General features: G+C 35.5%; 1 pseudogene; it reads left to right on the top strand.

The window, feature by feature from the left end:
- Positions 1-1,828: 1,828 nt before the first annotated feature.
- LOC111168029 (Y-box-binding protein 1 pseudogene) lies at positions 1,829-3,044 on the top strand (annotated as a pseudogene).
- The last annotated feature ends 15,264 nt before the right edge of the window (positions 3,045-18,308 follow it).

Raw genomic sequence — 18,308 nt, 5'->3', positions numbered from 1 at the left:
TGACTGCCTAGAGAATAAAATTCAAACTCATCCCGATAGCATGCAATGTATACACCAATATCACTGACTGAAATATTGAAATATTTTTGAAATATTGAAATATTTTTGATTACCTAATAGTTTATTTTGATGCATTTATATCACTTTCTAGCTGTTCTGTTTGTCCAAAATGTCCTTCTTCCTCTTTAGCCTTGATCGAATTCAAATTAGGGGCAGACAACATTTCTATTCATATGGCAAGGTTTATTCAACTCTTGATGCAGAATAAAACCCTTTGCTTATGCTATTGTAGTATTTTTTTTTTACTTCTATGTTGAGTTCATCATAACCTAAACTGGTTATAATTTGTCATAACTATGCCTGCCCTCACCACTAGATTGTGAGCACATTGAGAAATGGACCATATTGTATTCATCTTTGTAACTCTGTAAACAAATGTAGATTTGTATACATAGAAGGACATTATGTTTATTAAGTAAACGGTAAAGTTTATAGTGCAATCAATTCTTATGACAGATTATGGTGTGGGATAAAATAAGACAATCTTTTACTTAATCCAAGTGTCTTTATTACAAAAGAAGCCTTGGTTGCCAAAGACCAAGGATTACAATTTCTAATATAAAATTGTAAGCATGAAGCATGTTATACAACATTCTTATAATATCAGGACATAGCACAGTGTTCAGAAGATGGTACAGGCATACCTTGTTTTAATGCACTTTGCTTTATCACTCTTCATAGACAGTGTTTTTTATATTATGAAGGTTTGTGGCAACCCTGCATCAAGCATGTCTGTCGGCACCATTTTTCCAACGGCATTATTATTTTTTTATTGAAGTATAGTTGATTTACAATGTTGTGTTAGTTTCAAGTGTATAGCAAAGTGATTCAGTTATATATATACCTATATCTAATCTTTTTCAGATTCTTTTCCCTTATAGATTATTAGAGAATACTGAGCAGAGTTCCCTGTGCTATACAGTAGGTCTTTGTTGGTTATCTATTTTATATATAGTAGTGTGTATATTTTAATCTCAAACTCCTAATTTATCCCTCCCTCTAGCATTATTTTTTAATTAAGGTACATACATTGTTTTTTTACACATAATGCTATTACATACTTTATAGACTACAGTATAGTGTAAGCATAACTTTTATATGCATTGGGAGCCAAAAATTTGTTTGACTCACTTTATTGCAATATTTGCTTTATTGTAGTGATCTGGAACCAAACTCATAGTATCTCAGAGGCATGCCTGTAGATGGCCAATGAATAATTGTTGGTAATTGATATGTGCCCTAACATAAGTAGATGCAAGGGTAAAAATGAACTTTAAAAAACAATAAAAGCACATGTACTTGCTGAATTGAATAATTCACCTAAGAAAATGTAATTGGATTAGTTATGTTTGTTAAAAGTAGTTATTTCCTCAAACATTATAATATTGAGACTATATCAACATGATGTGGGATATAAAAATCATTCTAGGTATTTCTTCTGAAAAGGGATTTAATACAAAGTATTATTAAGTGCTTAAAAGCATTGCAAGGCTTGGAAATCAGTTGTGGAGCTCCAGCAGCTTTCAGATTCACTACAGCAATTTTGGTAAAGACAATGTAGGAAACAAGTGAAAATGTCACACTTTCCCTGCAGCTCTAACATATGTGACTTACAGGGAGGGAAGGACTCTCTGACTGTGACAATTAGTCACGTCTGGTGAACCCAATATCAACACTTGTTGCCTCCTGTAATAAGGACAAACGACTTCTTTTACTCTTCTGCTTTCTAAGTCTCTTTCTGGTACATTTCATTGGCAGAATCTAAATTATATCTAGAACCTTACTGGCAAAGATGTGAAAATGGTTCATTAGGGCAAATCGCGAGTCCTTGCATGACAATGTAGTGGCAACTGTTTCACTTAAATTTGAAGAGCAGCACCCCAGTGAGGCGCTGAGCAGCCCCACCACCGCAGCTGGCCTTGTGACCATCCCAGCCCGGGAGGAGCCGCAGCTGCCAGCCGCCGGCCCCAGTCACCTTCACCGCAGCCATGAGCAGCGAGACCCAGCAGCCGCCCGCCGCCCCCGCCCTCAGCACTGCAGACCCCGAGCCGGGTCTGATGGGCAGCGGTGCAGGGAGCGGTGGCCCCGGCGACCTCACGTTGGCGGTGCCTAACGGCGGCGACAAGGTCATCGCAACGAAGGTTTTGGGAACAGTAAAATGGTTCAACGTAAGAAACGGATATGGCTTCATCAAGAGGAATGACACCAAGGAAGATGTATTTGTACACCAGACTGCCATAAAGAAGAAGAACCCCAGGAAGTACCTTCGCAGCATAGGAGACAGAGAGACTGTGGAGTTTGATGTTGTTGAAGGAGAAAAGGACGCGGAGACAGCAAATGTTACAGGCCCTTGTGGAGTTCCAGCGCAAGGCGGTACATGTGCACCAGACCGTAACCATTATAGACGCTCTCCACATCGCAGGGGTCTTCCACTCAACCACCAGCAGAATTACCAGAATAGTGTGAGTGGGGAAAAGGATGAGGGATCGGAGAGTGCTCCCGAAGGCCAGGCCCTACCGCAGGCGAAGGTTCCCACCTTACTACATGCGGAGACCCTATGGGTGATGACCACTGTATTCCAACCCTCCTGTGCAGGTTGGAGGGTGCTGACAACCAGGGTGCAGGGGAACACGGTAGACCAGTGAGACAGAATATGTATCAGGGTTATAGACCATGATACCACAGGGGCCCTCCTGGCCAAAGACAGCCCAGAGAGGACGGCAATGAAGATGAGAAAAAATCAAGGAGATGAGACCCAAGGTCAGCAGCCGCCTCAATGTCTGTACCGCCGCAACTTCAATTACTGACCCAGATGCCCAGAAAACCCTAAACCACGAGACGGCAAAGAGACAAAAGCAGCCTATCCACCAGCTGAGAATTCATCTGCTACGAGGCTGAGCAGGGCAGGGCTGAGTAAATGCCCATTTATCATCTCTACCATCATCCGGTTTAGTCATCCAACAAGAAGAAATGAATATGAATAAGAAATGAACAAAAGATTGGAGCCCAAGACCTTAAGTGCTTGCTTTTTGCCTGTTGACCAGATAACCAGAACTATCTGCGTTATCTATGCAGCATGGGGGTTTGATTATTTTTACCTAAAGACGTCTCTTTTTGGTAATGAAAAACATTTTTTTTAAAGCCTTGTTTTTCTCAATACACTTTTAAAGGTTTTTAAATTGTTTAATATCTGGTCAAGTTTGAGATTTTTAAGAACCTCATTTTTAATTTGTAATAAAAGTTTACAGCTTGATTTTTTTCAAAAAAGTAAAACTGCAAGCACCTATTAATAAATATCTTAAAAATTAAATTTAAAAAAAACAGCATGATGCAAAAGAAGTCTTAATAATGAAAACATAATTATGGAAGTTTAAGGTAATTAGGAGATAATATCAGGAAGTTAAAAATAAATACCATTTTCAACCTAGCACACACATACACGAACGTGTGTGTGTGTGTGTGTGTGTGTGTGTGTATCCTTCACATAAGAAATGGAGATACAAGAGCGATGACCTAAGGTTTTAGCAGCACTGTATCTTTTGTTTAAGGAGAGATCCATGAGTGGATATGAAGATTAGAAATAGTCTAGTGCTCAAGGTTTTACTGTCTAATGGGAAAGTCAAATCCTATTTAAATTGATAAATCTAGAAAATAATGAACATTCAACAAATCCAACTCTAACAGTAAAAGCATATACAGTAAGATCAACAGAATAAGAATAATATGAACATTTTTAATCTGGAAAGACCATATTTTTGTTATTTTAAAATTTCTCTTAATATTTAAATACAATATGCATATACAATATACAATGTACAATATTTTATTGATGCATAAATCATAAGTGTACAGTTAGATGAATTTTCTCAAAGTGAATATATGGATAACCATCATTCAGGCCAAGAAATATAATATTTTCAGCAGCACTGAAGCACAGTCACCCAAGAATGACCACTGTCTTGACTTTAAGCATCACGAATTAGTTCTCCTTGGTTTTAAACTTTATATATATACAGTAGAATGAATACATAAGCTCTAGTATATTCAAAGAATGGAAACTGCACAGCAATGAGAGTGAACACACTAGGAAAGAAAGGGAAGTCCTGGGCTATTGAGTTTACATATTAGTCAACTACATTAGCTATTGCCAAATGCTTTTCCAAAGTGAATCTAACAGTTTATTCTCCTACCAGGAGTATGTAGGAAATCAGCTTGTTTTACATCCTAACCAAAACTTGGTACTATCTGCTTTTAAAATTTTAACCATTATTATGAGTGTTTAATAGTTTCTCAATCTGATTTTAATTAACATTCCTCTGATGACTAATTGATGCTGACTACATGTTAATATGTTTACTGGAGATTTGGAATCATCTATATGGAAGAACCTGTTCAAGTCAGATTATCAGTCTTTTATTAAATTGATTTGAAGAAGTTCATTATATATTTTGGAAGGAAATCCTTTATTGGATATCTGTATTCCTTCTTTTTACCAGAGCAAACATTGATCTACTGTGCAATTCTCCATCATAACTGTTCTATCATTTTCTTCCCATATGTGCTGCCAAATCTGAATTTCATGTCATCATCACATAGCTATTAAATAAATCCATACCCTCCCAATTTCCAGGGCTTTATTTTTTACTTCTCTGTTTATAGCATTACAATTTTAGTTCTAATAAAATCTCATTTTCATTATTGCATTTTCCAGCTTAAGAATTAATAAGAGTTGTGCTGTCAGAAGGGCAAGAAATTTTATTGCCAGAAAATCCTGTGAGGGGGGAAAAACGGTAGGACAGGAAGCTGGAGAAGAGGGAAAGAGCTGTTATTCTACACTGCAAGTCTGGGCTCTGTGAAGGAAAGAATTAGCAAGGAAGAGTCTCAGACTGCAGCACAGTTTTAGGAAAATTTACATCAGGCTAATACGGTATCCTGGGACCAAAGTTGCCCTGTGAGATTAGTCCTACATCTCATAGGAATGGATCTGCCTTAGTATCACTGTGACTTTCAGTCATTTACTGGCAGCCACCTGTGGGTGCTCCTGGGGTCTTTTGTCTATTACATGAGATCTTAGAGCTGCACTTTCATGGTTGACACAAGAGCTCATTATAAATGACCTAAACAAATCAAAAACCTCCAATACTTCACAATCTTGGCTCACTTTTTTTTTTAAATCAAGCTTATCACTTACTACCCCCTTCCACAAAATTCTTGTTCCAGTCCTTACTGCACCTTTCTCTTATTCCCCATCTCCTTAGCTGCCATCTTTGTCACTGTTCCTCTATTATATGTTGTACTCGTTGAGTATAATATTCTTGCACTACACTTCCACTTACTGAAGGTCAACTCTTTCATCAGTTGCTCAAGTTCCATCTTCTCCATTAGCTCACTGCTCCAATGACCTTTACTTTTTTCTAATTCTCTCTAGCATTTATATTCCAAATCCTTATAGTATTTGATTTCTTATTGTTGTTGGCGTGCTACTAGATATATAATTTCCTTAACTTTATATATTATCTGAGAGAAAAAAAATCAGAGGATTATATCTTCTACAGTGTTTTCATGTTCTAGGAATGAGAGCTCCTCATATGTGTACTCCTAGCACCCTGCATGTCTCCTATAGTGGCATTTACCAAACTGCATTAGATTCATTTGATCGTTCAATCTATTATACCTATCATACATAACATGCTCAAAATATATTTATTGAACAGATTACTGAATAGTTCTAACTTTATAGTTATTTTATTATTTCATCCTCTATGTACTTTGTGTTTTAGTAACATACACTCAACTGTGATTTAATTTTTCTCAGATTTATAACTCATTTGGTGCCCAGCATTTTGGAGTGATATCACTGAACCAGGGAATGCAGCTTTACTGATGAAACCTACATCTTATATCTATTTTTATTGTCATGCTTTCAGTGTAATTGATTATAGGGATATCTGATTTTTACATACCTTTTTTAGATTATTGTCAAACTACTAACATTAGTGAACTTTATACTTTGGATTAATAAAAAGCAGGAAATGACTTAAGAAAAAATATTTCATTGGATAAATTTTGAGTATTTCCCATTATTCTATAATAAGAGTATAAAATTCTATTAAATGATCTAACCTCCCTATTTACTAAAGTAAGCCTAGTCCAGAAGTTGTGCAAATTCTACCTTAAAAGATCACTAATGGGTACTTCAAAAACAAACAAACAAGCTCATTGAAAAAGAGATCAGATTTGTGGTTTCCAGAAGTGGGGGGAGGGGGAAATGGATGAAGGTAGTCAAAAGATACAAACTCCCAGTTATAAGATAAATAAATAGTAGGGATGTAATTTACAACGTGATGAATACAGTAAGCACTGCTGTATGCTATGTATGAAAATGCTTAAAAGAGTAAATCCGAAGAGTTCACATCACATGGAAAAATTTGTTTTCTATTTCTTCAATTTTGTATCTATATGAGATGATGAATGTTCACTAAACGTATTGTGGTCATCATTTCATAATGTTATGTTAAGTCAAATCATTGTGCTGTATACCCTAAACTTATACAGTGCTGTATGTCAACTATATCTCAATAAAACTGGAAGAAAAAAATGGTATGTAATGGTATGTACTAGAATGCTATGAAAAATCAACAGTAACACCAGTAATAATTACATTTGCTTGAATAACTTCAAGGTCACCTTTAATGAGAGCATGAAAACAAAAAACAAAGAAACAAAACACTCAGCACATTTCCATTTCCATAGCCCAAGACAAAACAACACTTGACTTTTTTGCAAGAACTTTCATAGTTAAAACCCCCAATACGACTTCTTAGTTTTTATTTTAAAAACTTGTATTTGACTATAGTAAGAATAACGTAATTAAATCAACATAATCCAGTCAATATCCTCTGACTTATTTTCATTTCCAAGGATGAAAAACTCTGCACATAGTAAATATTAGCAAAGTTGAGCACAAAGTTATATATGATGAAATCAAAATGTGATTAAATTTATAAGCAATCTCTGCTTTCTTGCAGAGAGAATAACATCAACATTGTACAGACATTTTAGAATTAGATTGGCTAATAACTCAAATGGAAATTAAATATGCCTGATTTTGTTATCATGGACATGGAACAGACTTATGAAAAATATGGGAAAATATGCGTCTCTGATGAACACAGGGCATCCTCACTTTCTATAGTGTGGTAGGCAGACTAATTGTTCCCTCAAAATGTCCACCCCCTATTCCCTTGAACTTAGATTAGGCAATTAAGGTTGCTAAGCAACTGACCTTGAGAGGGGAATGTTATTCTGGATTATTGGGGTGGCGTGGGGGGCAATATAAAGGGTTCTTATTCAGAGTCAGAGTGATATAATGTGAGGAGTACTCAACCAGCCATTTCTTACTTTGAAGATGGAAAAGAGCCATGAGACAAAGAATGCACACAGCATCCAGAAGCTGAAAAATGAAAGAAAACAGACTGGGTCCATAATGGGATGAATGGTGGCCCCCCCCTCAAAAAATATGTCTATGTAAAATCCCTGTACACTGTGTAAACTGAATGTTACCTTGTTTGGAAAATATAATTTTTCAGGTGTAATTAAACTACAAATCTTGAGATAAGATTATCCTGGATTATCTGAGTGGGCCCCAAATCCAATGACAAATGTTCTTATAAGATAAAGAAACAGGGAGATTTGAGACAGACAGAAGAATAGAAGACAGTGGAGAGGAGAAAGCAATTAAAGATGAAGGCAAAGATTGAAGTGATATAGCCACAAGCCAAAAAACATGTGAAGCTACCAGAAGCTGGAAGAGGCAAGGAAGGATTCTCTCCTAGAGCCTCCAAAGTGAGGGTGGCACTTTCTGACACCTTGATTTTGGATTTCTGGCTTCCGGGATATAAAAGGATAAAGTTTTGCTTTTTTAAGCCACTAAATTTGTGGTAATTTGTTATGGCAGCCTTAGGAATCTAATACAATCCCATAAAGCCCCCAGAAAGGAATGCATCTCTACCAAAACATTAATTTTAGCCAAGTGTGACCCATTTTGAACTTCTAACCTCCAGAACTGTGAGATGATATATTTGTAATGTTTTAAATCACTTACAATTGTGGTAATTTGTTATGGTAGCTATAGGAAACTAGTACGCATAGCTATACAAAATATGGTGTTTCAACATTTCTCTAAAAAGAGCACAGACTTCAAGTGAGCCTTTGACACTCTCCAGAAAACCTACCAAGTAATTTTTTTCTGGTAAGTTTCTGCAAGATCTCTAATGACAATTTTACATACTCTCCTTGCTAATCAAACTCCCAACCCTTTTTCTGTCTGACTTATTTCACTTAGGAAACTACCCTCAAAGTCCATCTGTGTTGTTGCAAATGGCAGGAATTCCTTCTTCTTATGGATGAATAGTATTCCATTGAATACATATACCACATTTTCTTTATATTCATCTGTTGATGGACACTTAAGTTGTTCCTCTGTCTTGGCTACTGTAAATAATGCTGCAATAAATATTGGGGTGCTGGTATCTCTGTGTCCTAGTGATTTTGTTTCCTATGGTATATACCCAGAAGTAGAATTGCTGGATCATATGGTAGCTCTATTTTTAATTTTTTGAGGGCCCTCCGTACTATTTTCCATAGTGGCTGCACAAACTTACATCCCCACCAACGGTGCACAAGGGTTTTCTTTTCTCCACAACCTTGTCATCATTTATTATCTCCTTTTAGATAATAGCCATTCTAATGGGTGTGAAGAGATGTCTCACTGTGGTTTTGATTTGCATTTCCCTAATGAATAGTAATGTCAAGCACCTTTTCATATACCTGTTGGACATCTGAATATCTTCTTTGGAAAAATGTCTATTCAGGTCCTTTGCCCATTTTAAAAATTGGATTATTATTATTGAGTTGTATAAGTCGTTTACATATTTTGGATATTAACCTCTTAGCAAGTACATGATTTGCAAATATTTTCTCCTATTCCATAGGTTGCCCTTTATTTTGTTGATGGATTCTTTTACTCTGCAGAAGCATTTTAGCTTGATGTTGTCCTACTTGTTTAGCTTTGCTTTTGTTGCTTGTGTTTTGGGTGTCACATCCAAAACATCATTGCCAAGACCCATTTCAAGGAACCTGTCTTCTTCCAGTTCTATGATTTCAGGTCTTACATTTAAGTCTTCAATCCATTTTTGTTTATGGTGAAAGATAGGGGTCTACTTCCAATCTTTTACATGTGAATATCCACCTTTCCCAGCACCATTTATTGAGGAGACTGTCTTTTCTGCATTGAGTGTTCTTGTCTCCCAAGTCAAATAGTTAACCATATAGGCCTGGGTTGATTTCTGGGCTCTCAATTCTGTTCCACTGATTTATGTGTCTGTTTTTATGCCAGTACCACACTGTTTTGATTACTATAGCTTTATAATATAGTTTAAAATCAGAAAGTGTAATGCCGTACTTTTTCATTTTGGATAGTTTCAGTTGCTGTATCTTCAAGTTTACTAATCTTTTTTGTAGTGTCTAAACTACATAGTCCCATATAATAATATTTTAATTCATATGCTGCATTTTTCATCTCTTGAAGCTTTATTTGGGTGTTTCTATATATTTTCTGCATCTACTAAACATGCCCAATCTTTCCCTACCTTCTTGAACATATGGAATATAGTCAATACTAAATATTTTAATGTCCTTGTATATTAATTCTATAATTTCCATCCTTGCTGAGACTGATTCTAGTCAGCTCTTTTTGGTGCTATATTTTCCCACTTCTTTTCATGCACTGTAACTTTTTATTGGATGCCTGACACAGTGATTTTGTGTCACTGTTGAGTACTGGATATCATTGTGTTCAATAAATATAGTTTAGCTTTCTTCTTGGACACAATTATGTTACTTGGAAATACTTTCTCCTTTGGGGATTTGACTTTAAGTTTATTAGATGGGAGCACAGCAGCCTTTATCCAGGATTAATTTTGCCTCCCTCCTTAGACAATACCCTCCTGAGTATTCTTATTAGTTTTCCAACTATGGCTTGTGGGAACAAGAACTATTCCCAAAGCTGAGTTAACAGTATTATTTCCCTGGCTCTTTTTGGTTGCTTATTGATTTGGCCGCAGGTAGTTTCCTCATATACATGCACTAAAATAGTACTCAGCATCTTTGTCTGGTTTTGGTATCAGGGTGATGGTGGCCTCATAGAATGAGTTTGGGAGTTTTCCTTCCTCTGCAAATTTTTGGAAGAGTTTGAGAAGGATGAGGGTTAGCTCTTCTCTAAATGTTTGATAGAATTCACCTGTGAAGCCATCTGGTCCTGGACTTTTGTCTGTTGGAAGATTTTTAATCACAGTTTCAATTTCATTACTTGTGATTGGTCTGTTCATATTTTCGATTTCTTCCTAGTTCAGTCTTGGAAGGTTATAGCTTTCTAAGAATTTGTTCATTTCTTCCAGGTTGTCCATTTTATTGGCAAAGAGTTGCTTGTAGTAGGCTCTTAGGATGCTTTGCATTTCTGCAGTGTCTGTTGTAACTTCTCCTTTTTTATTGCTAATTTTATTGATTTGAGTCCTCTCCCTCTTTTTCTTGATGAGTCTGGCTAATGGTTTATCAATTTTGTTTATCTTCTCAAAGAACCAGCTTTTAGTTTTACTGATCTTTGCTATTGTTTTCTTTGTTTCTATTTCATTTATTTCTGCTCTGATCTTTATGATTTCTTTCCTTCTGCTAACTTTGGTTTTGTTTGTTTTTCTTTCTCTAGTTCCTGTAGGTGTAACATTAGATTGTTTATTGAGATTTTTATTGTTTCTTGAGGTAGGCTTGTATAGATATAAACAAAGATACTACAAAAAAAGAAAATTACAGACCAATATCACTGATGAATATAGATGCAAAAATACTCAACAAAATACTAGCAAACAGAATCCAACAACACATTAAAAGGATCATACACCATGAACAAGTGGGATTTATCACAGAGATGCAAGGATTCTTCAATATATGCAAATCAATCAATGTGATACACCATATTAACAAATTGAAGAATATAAACCATATGATCGTCTCAATAGATGCAGAAAAAACTTCTGACAAAATTCAACACCCATTTATGATAAAAACTCTCCAGAAAGTGGGCATGGAGGGAACCTACTTCGACATAATAAAGGCCATATACGACAAACCCACAGCAAACATCATTCTCAATGGTGAAAAACATAAAGCATTTCCTCTAAGATCAGGAAAAAGACAAGGATGTCCACTCTCACCACTATTATTCAACGTAGTTTTGGAAGTCCTAGCCATGGAAATCAGAGAAGAAAAAGAAATAAAAGGAATCCAAATTGGAAAAGAAGAAGTAAAACTGTCACTGTTTGTAGATGACATGATACTACACATAGAGAATCCTAAAGATGCTACCAGAAAACTACTAGAGCTAATCAATGAATCTGGTAAAGTTGCAGGATACAAACTTAATGCACAGAAATCTCTTGCATTCCTATACACTAATGATGAAAAACCTGAAAGAGAAATTAAGGAAACACTCCCATTTACCATTGCAACAAAAAGAATAAAATACCTAGAAATAAACCTACCTAGGGAGACAAAAGACCTGTATACAGAAAACTATAAGACACTGATGAAAGAAATTAAAGATGATACCAACAGATGGAGAGATATACCATGCTCTTGGATTGGAAGAATCAATGGTGTGAAAATGACTCTACTACCCAAAGCAATCTACAGATTCAATGCAATCCCTATCAAATTACAAATGGCATTTTTTACAGAACTAGAACAAAAAAATCTTAAAATTTGTATGGAGACACAAAAGACCCCGAATAGCCAAAGCAGTCTTGAGGGAAAAAAATGGAGCTGGAGGAATCAGACCCCCTGACTTCAGAGCTTTGTATACTACAAAGCTACAGTAATCAAGACAATATGGTACTGGCACAAAAACAGAAAGATAGATCAATGGAACAAGACAGAAAGCCCAGAGATAAACCCACGCACCTATGGTCAACTAATCTATGACAAAGGAGGCAAGGATATACAATCGAGAAAAGACAGTCTCTTCAATAAGTGGTGCTGGGAAAACTGGACAGCTACATGTAGAAAAATGAAATTAGAACACTCCCTAACACCATACACAAAAATAAACTCAAAAGGGATTAGAGACCCAAATGTAAGACTGGACACTATAAAACTCTTAGAGGAAAACATAGGAAAAATACTCTTTGACATAAATCACAGCAATATCTTTTTTGATCCACCTCGTAGAGTAATGGAATAAAAAACAAAAATAAACAAAGGCAACCTCATGAAACTTAAAAGCTTTTGCCAACCAAAGGAAACTACAAACAAGACGAAAAAACAACCCTCAGAATGGGAGAAAATATTTGCAAATGAATCAACTGAAAAAGGATGAATCCCCAAAATATATAAACAGTTCATGCAGCTCAATACTAAAAAAAACAAACAACCCAATCCAAAAATGGGCAGAAGACCTAAACAGACATTTCTCAAAAGAAGACATACAGATCGCCAAGAAGCACATGAAAAGCTGCTCAACGTCACTAATTATTAGAGAAATGCAAATCAAAACTACAATGAGGTATCACCTCACACCAGTTAGAATGGGCATCATCAGTAAATCTACAAACAGCAAATGCTGGAGAGGGTGTGGAGAAAAGGGAACCCTCTTTCACTGTTGGTGGGAATGTATATTGGTACAGCCACTATGGAGAACAGTATGGAGGTTCCTTAAAAACTAAAAACAGAATTACCGTATAACCCAGGAAACCCACTCCTATGCATATACCCAGAGAAAACCATAATTCAAAAAGACCCATGCACCCCAATGTTCATTTCAGCATTATTTACAATAGCCAGGTCATGGAAGCAACCTAAATGCCCATCGACAGATGAATGGATAAAGAAGAGGTGGTACATATATACAATGGAATATTACTCAGCCATAAAAAGGAACGAAATTGGGTCATTTGTAGAGATGTGGATGGACCTAGAGACTGTCATACAGAGTGAAGTAAGTCAGAAAGGGAAAAAAAAACATCGTATATTAACGCATGTATGTGGAACCTAGAAAATGGTACAGATGAACTGGTTTGCAGAGCAGAAACTGAGACATGGAAGTAGAGAAAAAACATATGGACACCAAGGGATGGGGGTTGTGGTGTGATGAATTGGGAGACTGGGATCGGCATGTATACACTGGTGTGTATAAAATGGATGGCTATTAAGAAAATAAATAAATAAATAAACATACACAGGTTAAAAAAAAAAACAATAGTACTCAGTAGGAAAGTTGAGGGAGACCATCTTCTTATCTTGGGATCTACTTGTCTGTGCAGCACTCTGTTATTCTGTCCTGTGAATTTTAGCTGTGTTAGTCTTCCCAGACTTGCAGTTCTATCTCCTCAACTCAAAGAGATTGCCTGGCTTTGTGTGGGTTCCTGATCCCTGCACTGAAACCTTTAAGCTCGTTCTAGGCAGTAAGTTGGGATAACTGCAGGGCTCACATTGTCTGCTTATTCTTTTTTTAGAGGTTACTGTTCTGTTCTACTTGATGACCTGAAAAGCACTGTTTCATGTATTTTGTCTGAATTTTTAATTGTTTCAGGTGGAAAGGTAAGTCCAGTTCAATCTTGATCAGAAATGAAAATTCAGGTATTTATTTTAACTGTGGCAGGCAGGATAATGGCCCCCAAATATGCCCATGTCCTAATCCCCAGTACCTGTGAATTTGTTAGGTTACATAGTAAAGGGGAATTAAGGTTGAAGATGGAATTAACGTTGCTAATCATTTGACCTTAAAATAGGATTATATTAGCTTATCTGGATGGGCCCAAAGCAGGAGGGTCCTTAAAAGTAGAAGAGGGAATCAGAAGGGTTTAAAGTGATTTGATGTGAAAGACCTCAACCTATGGTTGCTGGCTTTGAGGATGGAGGAAGACACCCATAAGCCAAGGAATGCAGACAGCCTCTAGCAGCTGGAAAAGAAAAGAAAATGGGTTTGCCCCTAGAGCCTCCAGAAAGGAATGCAGCCTTGCCAAAAACGTGATTTTAGCCCAGTGAGACTCATGTCAGAATTTTGAGGTACAGAATGATCAGATATTTACATTGTTTTAATTCACCAAGTTTGTGGTAATTTGTTTCAGTGACAATAGAAAATTAATATCAATGGGTGGGAAAATAAAACCTGAAGGTGTCAGAGTTCAGAGTTAGAGTTGGCTCATGTGCCAAAGTGAATTATATCAGGTCTTATCAATTAGATACAAGAAGTCAGAATGCAAGCAAGTAGTGTGAACAAGAGCACCATCAAAGAGAACAGAAATTTGATCTACCCTAAAGAATTTTTGTTAGAGTTCTCAATGTATTTTTTGTTAGAGTTCTCAATGTATTTTTTTGTTGAGTGAAGGAACTGAATGACGATTATGGCAATTCCAGAGGGAAAAGAAAAAGTGAAGGCACTTAGGTGAATTAGAAACAAATGAGATAAATTCTGACAGCCCTTGTACAATGCTTTTCAGCATCTGTAAAAGTTAGTTTAGTGGAACTGTTGAAAATGCACTGATCGCCAGATATATTACTGCAATTATTGTAATCTATAAATTGCAATAAAATTTGGTAGCCTTAATTAAAATTTTTTTTTATTCTTAGCCATCATATGTGATTATCAGAACAGCAAAGAATATTTTACAAATTTGGGAAAGGGGAGAAATGGGCAAAAGCATAATACACTGCTTTAAAAAATGTTTATAGCTTTATGATGTGCTAACACTCACAGATAGGACACCAGCCATCAGTTAAATATTCTATTCAGTTGATATCAACCTAAGCATGATTGTCCACTAATGGATATTAATCTTATGGTCGCTAGAGGATTAAGAGATTGCCAGGGTAAATTATGACAACATCTGTCTCAGAAAATAGAAAATTATTTTTCCAAGAATCATCAACTAGGTCTAACAGCTATTGCCAATGAAAATTAATCCTCAGTGGCACAGAAGTAATGATTCTAATTATTGACTTTACACTTACTGTTTCTGTTTCCAGTTCAGCCTTTAAACAAACTCCTGTCTGTCCCTCATTTATTGTCAGCATGCAAACATGTCTCCATCTCAATGAATAGGACTGTAATTGTTAAAATGTAAGCCATTGTCTTATTAAACAGCAGTGTCCAGGCTAATGCAAAATGAAACAGCCAGGCAATTAACCATTGTACTGTACAACAGTATCGTGACAAACAATGAAAAGAGAATATTCCACTATTAATAAAGTATTTTTACTCTATCAGAGAACATCAGGGAACTGATTTTGCCTGACTATACTAGTGTGTGGTTAATATGCAACTATGGAGATTGTAAGAAGCCAGTTTTGAGAACAAAGTGGGGAAGATTTTGCATACTATGAATATGCATTTCAAAGTACTTTGAGTTGATTTTCCAACAAAAAATTGCATACTTTAAAAAATACTGTCAATTTCGGTCAGAAGGGACCTTAATGATTAACCAATTGAATCCTTCACTGAATGATTGAATTTCCTCCCAATACAATAATACATGTTTTTCTAGCTTCTTCTTTAATACTTCAACTTTATTGAATACAGAGCCATTCAAAGAAGCCCATTCCAATTCTGCATAGCCCTAATTGATAAATATTTTTTCTTTGGTGGGGGGCATTGTTTATGCCACTAGGCATTTTATCTCTGCTGGTAGTCATGGAATCCCTCAAATAATGTGAAGTCAGCAAAATGTGCACCCCACCAACAGACTCTTATTTTTAGGTAAATATAATCAGGTTTTTCAAACATGTGTATAAATAAAAATTATTGACATAACTGTAGGACTTTACATGTATCTCTAATAAATTTTACTTGGTTAGATTCAACTAATGTTCTAGTCTATGAAAATATATTTTTCGTTTTAACATACTAAGTCTTCTTCTCACTCTAATGTTATATGCAAATTACAACTGAATGCCATCAATATTCTCCCTGGTAGCTGCTATATATTATTAATAGGAGAGATGTCTGTGGCAAGATATTAGTGAATGCACTCTAGGTTGATAGGGACTCAGAAATTAGCACTGTCCCTGTGAGTTAGAAATCCTAACATTATTATCAGTTATCCCAGATCTTTCCATCTTTTCTAGAAGGACACATTGAGACTCTGATGAAATACAGACATACTATATCTATTGCTATATTTCCCTGACGTATTTGTTTAGTAATCTAGTCAAAAAACAAGTGAATGTATTAATTAGTGCTCATTCATCTCATTTTATAATTGTTAACTTATTTAATGATTGATTTTATAATTTTCCTGAAATCAAGAGACATGTCACCAAAATGCTCTTTCGTCTTCATGAAAAATAAGGACCATGTTTTTCCATATTCAGCCTTCTAACCCCTTTCATATTCTTTACAATGACTAAAAATTTGTTGGCAGATTTGGTGATATAATTATGAAACTCATTCAGAACTTTCTTCTGTAATTAATTTAGATCAGGAATCTTGAATACATCTAGAGTAACCAGGTGCTCTCTTATATTCTTCTGACATACCATTGGATACAGTTTTCCATTACCAATGTTGATTACATATTTTCTGATCTGAAACTAATTCATCTTGCCTGAGAAGATGGAAACATAGTAAGAACTGGGTAGTTGTACTTTTCTTCATCATTCATGAATATCACATTCCCTTCCTCAAGCGTCAGACTTTTCCTTTTCTTGTTATTTGTCTGTTTGATTTTAGTTTAAACATTATTTTAAAATTTCATTTGGATGACTTTATCACTTTGTAATATCTGCCAATTTCACCCTTATAACATCATCCTGATTTTATAACAACAATTTTGGAAATATTTGAATTACAAATAATGAATCTACACACAAATCTTATACCTTTCACAAAAATTAACTCAAAATGGATCAGAGAACTAACTGTAAAACTCAAAACTTTAAAATTTCTAGAATATAGCAGGAGAAAATCTAGGTGACCTTGGATTTGGTGGTCATGTTTTAGATACAACGCCCAAAGGATGCTCTATTGAAAAAAAGGGTAATTTGGACTTTATTTAAATTAAAAACTTCTGCCCTGTGAAGGACACTGTTAGGAGAATAAAAGGACAGGACACAGAGTAGGAGAAAATATTTGCAAAACACATATATGATAAAGGAGTGGTACCCAAAATATATCAAAAAGAGTCTTAAAACTTAACAATAAGAAAACAAACAACTCATTTAGAAATGGGCAAAAGATCTAAACAAACCCCTCAGCAAATAAGATATATGGATGGAAAATAAGCATATCTAAAGATATTCATCATCACAGTGCATCAAGTAATTTCAAATTAAAATAACAATTAGATACCACTACAAACCCACTGGAATGGCTAAAATCCAAAACACTGACAATACCAAATACTGGCTAGAATGTGGAGCAACAAGGACACTCATTCACTACTGGTGGGAATACAAAATAGTACAACCACTTCAGAAGACATTTTGGCAGTTTTTTGGGGTTTTTTTTACAAAGCTGAATATACTCATACCATGTGATCCAGCAATTGTACCACTTGGCATTTATCCAAATGAGCTGAAAACTTGCATCCACACAAAAACCTGTACACAAATGTTTATAGCAGCTTTACTCACAATTGTCAAAACTTGGAAGCAAGCAATATGTCTTTCAATAGGTGTATGGATAAACACACAGTGATATGTCTAGGCAATGGGATATTAGTGCTAAAAAGAAATGAGCTATCAAGCCATGAAAAGATATGGCAGAACCTTAATGCTTATTGCTAGTGAAAGAAGGCAATTCGAAAAGGCTACATACTGTGTGACTCCAACTATACGACATTCTGGAAAAGGCAAAATTATGGAGTAGTAATAAGATCAGTGGTTGCCTGAGGTTGAAGGTAGGGTGAGATAGGGATGAATAATTTAAAATAGATTTTCTGGGTAGTGAAAATATTCTGTATGATACTGTATTGGTGCTTATATCTCACTATATATTTTTTTATACTTATAGAATGTACAACACAAAGAGTAAATCCTAATGTAATCTATGGACTTTAGTTACCAATTATTAGCTCATTAATTTTAATCATGCTAATGAAAAATGTTAATAATAATAGGCGTGATTGTGGGGGAAATGAGAGGTGTAAAAAAATTAATAAACAGTAACTTCAGTTAAATACAGTCAGGAGACCAGAAAAGGC

The sequence above is a fragment of the Delphinapterus leucas genome, chromosome X (genome assembly GCF_059928025.1).
Source record: "Delphinapterus leucas isolate spDelLeu-1000000601 "Yukka" chromosome X, BTC_Dleu_Yukka2, whole genome shotgun sequence".
Lineage (NCBI taxonomy): Eukaryota > Metazoa > Chordata > Mammalia > Artiodactyla > Monodontidae > Delphinapterus > Delphinapterus leucas.
The sequence above is the reverse complement of the archived record's forward strand: the minus strand, read 5'-3'. Positions and strand labels throughout refer to the sequence as shown.